We start from the raw sequence: 7,500 nt of genomic DNA on the forward strand, positions 1-7,500 counted from the left end.
TGATTATCCTCGACGCCTAGAGTTTCCCCGAGAACGTCGTCGCACTTTTCTCCCACTAACCCTCTATAGAACGCTAGAGTGGAGCTACTACCGATCGCACTGCCCGCCTGACAGGGCGGTGAGAGCTTGGCGGCACTCGAGGTGCCAAGCGCCCTTTCTCGGTCTACGTTTGATCCAGGATTGCAGCTCTGTTAAAGAAACGAGCTGCGGAAAATCGCGTCTGACGAAAGGCGACCACACCTGTTCACCGTCCACGAAACGCTTGAAATGTCGTAGCCTGAGCGCATGTTTGCGCATCAGCAACCACGGCATGCCAAGGCCTCTGTTCAGCGGCTGTTGACAGCAGATGGAGCGCCTGACCAGTGGTACCTGACCCTTCCACAAAAAGTTGAAGAGCAAGCGTACTATCTTGGTTAACCAGCGGTCGAGACAAGGGACGACGGTCAAACGGTAATAGATGACGGATGCGATGTACGCATTCCCCACCCCCGCTCGACCTTTCAAGGAGAGCTTCCTCTCAGCCCATTTCTGGGTGAGGTTGGCCACCCTGTTCGTCACTTCTTCCCAGTTTTTCTCCAACTGGAGGTCCGGACCGAACCAGACCCCGAGCAGTTTAATGGGTCCGTCTGTCCAGTGCCCTACGACGCTGTTGGACGGCATGGACATGCCCCTCCAGGTGCCTAGTTGTAATCCCATTGACTTTTCCGCGTTAATTTTCGCACCTGTCACCGCTTCATACTCGTTTAGTGTCTCGCCAATCAGGTCGATATGCCTGTGGCTCGACACCATCACGGTAACGTCGTCGGCATAGGCAGACACGCTCCTTCCACATCCCAGATCACGCGGGACGCCCCTCAAAGCCTCCAACTTCCGCAGTAATGGCTCGAGAGTCAATACATACAGAAGGGAGGAGAGAGGACACCGTCAATGCGATAACAATAATAATAATATTAATAATAATAATAATAATAATAATAATTAATTCGTTTTATTGGCCACAATGGTTAATATCAATTAAAAACATATAAGGACAAAGACAGGACGAAGGTTACAAAAGGTTTTGTCCGAAGAGGTAGGAAAGTTTGTCTAAACAGAGGAAGAAAACGGAGAAAGATATAATGAATAAATAGATAAATAAATAGATAAATAAATAAGTAGAAACCCCCGAAGGGGGAGGCGCTTCGAAAAAGGAAAGGTTACACGTGGAAAAACCCATAAAACCACGGGAGCCTGGTCAGAAAAAAATAAGAAAGGGGTATAGAGCCCTTTCTCCTTTTACATTACCTTTTTTTTTCTTTTTTTTTTTTTTTTACAAGTGTATTCTCAGAATTGGTCCGTTTATACTGGCCATTCTTCCAACAGTAATAATAATAATAATAATAATAATAATAATAATAATAATAATAATAATAATAATAAGGTCAAGGTCGCTGTTGCTGTTGCTCGCTACTAGTAGTACTAAACATTTGAACTCTTTTTGACCGACACTAAAAAAAAAAAAAAAAATACATGAGCCGCACTTATTACTACTACTACTACTACTACTACTACTACTACTACTACTACTACTACTACTATTACTGCTACTACTACTGCTGCTGCTGCTACCATTACTACTACTGCTGCTACTACTGCTGCTGCTACCACTACTGCGCTGCTGCTGCTACCACTGCTGCTGCTGTCACTACTACTGATATTACTACCACTGCTGCTGTTGCTGTTACTAATGCTACCACTACTACAGCTGCTGCTGCTGCTACTACAACTACTGGTGGTAGTGGTGGTAGTGGTGGTGGTGCTGCTGCTAATGATGATAATCGCGGCCCCTGTATGAAGATTAGTGTCTAAAAAAATTTTATATAAAAAAAAAAAAAATCAAACAGTACACCAAATCGCTTGTCCAATGGTTATAATGGAAGCGCGCCTGTCAGGAATCTGTCAGCCTGACGACGAAAAATTTTCAAATGGCAGAATATCTTCCCCGAATACGAACCTGGAAGGTCACTTAGACGGGATTTGTCCCAAATTAAGCCCCCAAAGTTCACCACCACAACGACCACAAAATCAAAGATGTAAAAGAATTAAATGGAACCGGGAAGAATATAAAGAAGTAATTTACGCTTATTACTTTGCATTAAGTAGGCCAACCCAAGAGAAACACACCGCAAACTCCTACAGAATTTGGAGGAGCCGGAATCCAGCTAGCAGACCAAACCTGGATGAAAACAGGTTAGCAAATGTTAGAAGCGATATCCTCAGAAATACCAGACTCACAGATGCAGAATTGACCTCTATTAAAAGAGCGGTAGAGAATGACCTAAATATAAGTCAGGAAATAAATAATGAAGCAGAGGAGAGGAACGCTGGACCACAAGCACTGACTGAAAGGCGACCATCTGCCGAAACCACTCAAGAGCCCGAAGAAAAAGGAGAATATAATGACCCTAGGGAAAACAGCCAGGAAAATGATGTCGAAACAGAATTTAAAGACCACATATTTGCCGAACAACACAGAAAATCTATCACTGAAATGAAGCAGGAAGTTCTGAATGAGCTTGCAGATGTAGGGCATACAAATATGAATGATAGGGAACCACTCCATAAACTACCAAATGCACATCAACATAAAACGCAAATAAAAATTGGCAACTGTGTTACACAAGAGATCATACAACAACTAAAACCCGATCTTAATAAATTAAATGAAATTATTTACTCTGTTGCTAAGGTAATCGAAAGACGCTGTTTAACACCCAAAAAGCCAACAATACCAAATTCGAAAAGAAAATCAAACTGGAGGAGTAGAATTGAAACTGAGATTGAATCGTTGCGAAGGGAGATATCAATATTAACTGAGCTAATCTCTGGAAATAATATAAGATCAAGAAAAAGCAGGAAGATCGTGAGAAAATATGAACTCTCAACAAGAGAAGAACTAATGTCAGCGAATGAAACACTTAAACAAAAAGTTCAAGCGAAGGCTCAGAGAATACGCAGATTTGAGAAGAGAATCAGATTCTACAGGCAAAATAAGATGTTCAAATCCAATGCCAAATCATTTTACAGGGAAATAGGGAAAGAAAAAATAACCATTGAAAATCCACCCCTAATGGAAGAAGTTGAAAACTTTTGGAAAGGGATCTGGAGTGATGAGAAACCATACAATGAAAATGCAGACTGGATCGAACGCACCCAAGATGCCTACAAAAATCTACAAGAACAGGTATGGGAAGACATCTCAATCGCCGACCTAAGGAGGGCACTAACGAAGGCTCATAAGTGGAAATCCCCTGGTATTGATAGAGTACCAAATTTCTGGCTCTCATCACTCTCGTCCGCACACAAAATGTTAGTAATACTATTCAATAGTATTATGAAAGACCCAGAAAGAACTCCCCATTGGATGGCAAAAGGTATTACTTACCTCCTCTCGAAAAATAACGAAACCAAAGACCCAAAAAACTACCGGCCTATAACATGTTTCTCTACTACCTATAAGATTTTGACATCTATTCTAGTGGAGAAAACATATACGTTTATGGAAGAGAATAACCTCTTTCCCACTGAACAAAAAGGATGCAGACGTGGCTCATACGGATGCAAAGATCAGCTCTTAATTAATCGCATGATCCTTGAGAACTGCCATAACAAGCGCAGAAATCTAAGCTCTTCATGGACTGATTATAAAAATGCCTTTGACAGCATACCACATGCGTGGATTCTGAAATCACTGGACATTTTCAAAATTTCTCCTGTGATTTCAGATTTTTTAAAGTATAATATGTCACTATGGAACACGAAGCTGCAAGTATATCATTCTAATGGAGTATTGCACTCAAACAATATTAGCATAAACTGTGGCATTTTCCAGGGTGACTCGCTCGCACCACTAATTTTCTGCATAACACTGATACCACTCTCAAGTGAACTGAATAGAACAGGGTATGGCTACAAAATTGACAACAAGAAAATAAGCCATCTATTTTATATGGATGATTTAAAGCTATATGGCAAAGATGATAAAGAGCTTCAGGGACTATTACATACTGTGAAAGGATGCAGTGATGATATCGGGATGGAGTTTGGCCTTGAAAAGTGTGCCAAAACCACTTTTAAATAAGGGAAACTGGTAAAGTCAAGTTCAATAGAATTAGATGTCGAAACAGTAATAAAAGAACTTGAGCAGAAACAAACCTATAAATACCTACGAATAAATGAAGGCCCTGGTATCCAGCATGCAAGCATGAAAGAGAAAGTTAGGAAGGAATGTTATAGAAGAGTTCGAGCAGTTCTGAAGTCTGAGCTGAATGCTTATAATAAGGTGTTAGCCATAAATTCCTTAGCAGTCCCAGTTGTTCTTTATAGCTTCAATGTGCTTAACTGGAATACCAGTGAAATAGTCAAAATTGATAGAAAAATCCGCAAGCTACTGACTTGTAATAAGATGCACCATCCAAAGGTAGACGTGGATCGTCTTTACCTTCCCAGAGCTCAGGGAGGTCGAGGCTTGATCCAGCTTGAACTTACATACAAAACCACGACAATCGGACTGGCCAAATACCTTGAAACAACCAACGATTGGATGCTGAAACTTATTGAAAAACATGAAAGACCAAAAAAACTTCACTCTATTCTGAAAAAGAGCAAACAATTCGCTACCGAACTCTTAGATACCCACCAGCTTGATCAGGTTGAAGGAAATGCGCCAACTGCTGCTGCAAAGAAAATAACATTAATTGCAAAGACAAAAGCACATGAAAAATTAGCTAGCAGATGGGAACAGAAACCTCTGCATGGCAAGTATGTGGGTCGTAGCAAACAAGCTGATGTCGACCAGAAACGCACGCATCAGTGGTTACGAAGTTCAGGGCTAAAAGCAGAGAGTGAAGGTTTCATATTGGCTGCTCAAAACCAAAGCTTATTAACCCGGAACTACCAAGCCAATGTGATAAAAAATGGAGCTGACCCAAAATGCCGATTTTGTAATGATGCGATTGAAACTATAGACCACCTAATCTCAGCGTGTAGAGTCTTAGCACCTGTAGAATATAAAGCAAGACATGACAGAGTTGGCCAGTATTTACACTGGACAATATGTCAGCATTATAAAATCAAAACCGCTGACAAATGGTATAAACACCATCCTGAAGCTGTGACTGAGGGAGAAAATGTATCGATTCTCTGGGACTTCCCCGTACATACCGACAAGACTATAAAAGCTAATAAACCGGATATTATTATAAAAGATCAGACAAAGAAGACGTGTTTATTAATTGACATGAGTATTCCCTGTGATCATAGTATAGCGGCGAAAGAATTTGACAAGATCAGTAAATATAAAGACTTGCTAATAGAAATTGAAAAAATGTGGCACCTCAAGGCGACTACCATACCAGTGATTGTAGGATCTCTAGGAATGATAAAAATAGGTACTGAAACCTATTTGAAAATGATACCAGGCTTACCACCCCTACAGGAAGTGCAAAAAATCGTGTTAACTGGAACGACTCATGTACTAAGAAGAGCATTATCGCTGTGAAAACAACATCCATTCATGAATTTTTTTTTTTTTTTCTGTAAATACATGTTTTACCTGTGAATTTGCGTGTGTAAATTGGGAACGCATACAACGAGTTTCTCTGCCCTAGGTGTACGGAAAACACTCGGCGAGAAATGTGAGAAAATTTGAAGAAAGAAGAAAAAAAACAACATAATAATTATAATAATGATTTCAAATATTAGCACATGGCCAGCAAATTCAGGCGTGAAGTAAAGTCGATTACATCGACTCCAGTGTACAAATGGGACTTATTTTATCGATCTTAACTTACTCTCTTTTACTCTTTTACTTGTTTCAGTCATTTGACTGCGACCATGCTGGAGCACCTGCTCTAGACGAGCAAATCGACCCTAGGACTTATTCTTTGGATGCCTAGCACTTATTCTATTGCTCCTTTTTGCCGAAACGTTAAGTTACGGAGACGTAAACACACCAGCATAGGTTGTCAAGCGGTGTTGGGGGCGGGGGGCAAACACAGACACAGAAACATATACACACGCATACATATATATATATATACATATATACGACGGGATTCTTTCAGTTTCCGTCTACCAAATCCACTCACATGGCTTTGGTCGGCCCGAGGCTATAGTAGAAGACACTTGCCCAAGATACCAAGCAGTGGGAATGAACCCGAGACCATGTGGTTGGTAGCAAGCTTCTTACCCCACAGCCACTCCTGCACCTTATTGGAAGTGTTATCATGTACATATTTTTCGCAAAAGATGCCCTACAGCAAATATTCGGCTCATTACAGCAGAGTTGCTTGTCTGTTGCTTGACTTTAACCAGTTGAGCATGTTCCTTATTCGTTGAAAATATGTGTACCCAGGTACTTTAATGGGTGAGCGTCATAGCCATGTGTAGAAGAATTTGGTTGCTTGAATATTTCACCCCTGAGGACATGGGTGTTTCGTTCGTCATCCTTAGATAACACTTATTCAGGAACCTTTTGACCGGGATGGGCTACACGACTGAAGGAAATTCTAACTAGGCCGATTAGCAAGATCATGCATTGTTTATCTTGATACGGAATCACGATATAGAGCTCATATATTTGTGATTCATGTACCTGGTATACCCTTCTATGTCGTAAGATCAGTTTGATAGCGTGTGCTGTTCTCTCACTCAATGATAATGACAATAATGATTTCGTTTTATTTTATCGACCTCAAAAGGTAGGAGGATTAATTAGACCTCAGTGCCATTTCAATTCAGAATGTTAAGGCGGATGAATTGCAGGAAAGTATTTTTCACAGTGCGGTAACGAATCTGTCAGCTAATCGCCCCAATAATAATAATTATAATAATTTCAAATTTTGAGACCAGGCCAAGAATTTCGGGGTAGGAGGGAAGTCGATTGAATTGATCCCAGTACTGAACTACCCCTTATTTTATCGATAGGGAAATATGAAAGGCAAAGTCGATAGCAGTGGAATTTGGACTCAGAACGTGAAGACGGACGAAACACCGCTAAGCATTTCGCTCGGTGTGCTAACAATTCTGCCAGATCCGCCTTCCAAATAATAATAATAATAATAATAATAATAATAATAATAATAATAATAATAATAAGAAGAAGAAGAAGAAGAAGAAGAAGAAGAAGAAGAAGAAGAAGAAGAAGAAGAAGAAGAAGAAGAAGAAACAGTTCAATGCTAAAAACAAGGTAGTAGGTATTAACACTTTAGCCGTCCCATTTATAAGTTACAGCTATAATATCCTTAACTGGACACTAAATGAACTAACCAAAATAGACAAAAAGCAAGAAAAATAATGACAGGATCAAGGATGCTCCACCCGAAATCTCACATGGAAAGGTTATATATACAGCGTGTTGAAAGGTGGTAGAGGCCTTATACAGCTGGAAACTGTTATAAAATAACCACCAGAAGACTGCAAAAATATCTACTTCAGAAACAAGGAAAATTAATAGAGATA

This window comes from Octopus bimaculoides, chromosome 6 (assembly GCF_046866305.1).
Source record: "Octopus bimaculoides isolate indiv1 chromosome 6, ASM4686630v1, whole genome shotgun sequence".
NCBI classification, from domain to species: domain Eukaryota; kingdom Metazoa; phylum Mollusca; class Cephalopoda; order Octopoda; family Octopodidae; genus Octopus; species Octopus bimaculoides.